Source organism: Mastomys coucha, unplaced genomic scaffold (assembly GCF_008632895.1).
Source record: "Mastomys coucha isolate ucsf_1 unplaced genomic scaffold, UCSF_Mcou_1 pScaffold17, whole genome shotgun sequence".
NCBI classification, from domain to species: domain Eukaryota; kingdom Metazoa; phylum Chordata; class Mammalia; order Rodentia; family Muridae; genus Mastomys; species Mastomys coucha.
The window spans coordinates 29787979-29788340 of record NW_022196899.1 but is presented as its reverse complement, the minus strand read 5'-3'; positions in this window follow the sequence as shown (position 1 = coordinate 29788340).

Sequence of the window (362 nt, the reverse complement as noted above, 5' to 3'; positions counted from 1 at the left end):
CAGGAAGGGCAAAGGGTCAGCCATCTGCTGCACAAGTTTTGATTCTTGCTCTTCCTTTTCCTCGCTGGCCAACTGGCCCCAGGAGGTTGGCAACTGAAGCTAGAGCTGCCGGTCCAAGTCAGAAGTAGCCATTCTGCAGTAACTGAGACGTACGAAGACCTGTGCCCACACCTGCCTCTCATACATGGCCCTGGGGAGTCCACTGTGGTTTGGAGAGAGTGGCTGGTAATACCAGAACATGCCTGTATTATTTCCTTAAGCCCTCTCAAAGTACTGTAAACTTAGTGCCTTAGCAAAACAGTGTTGTCTCACAACTGTAGTGTCTAGCTATCTGGAACTAGGGTCTTTGCATCCTAGGGGTA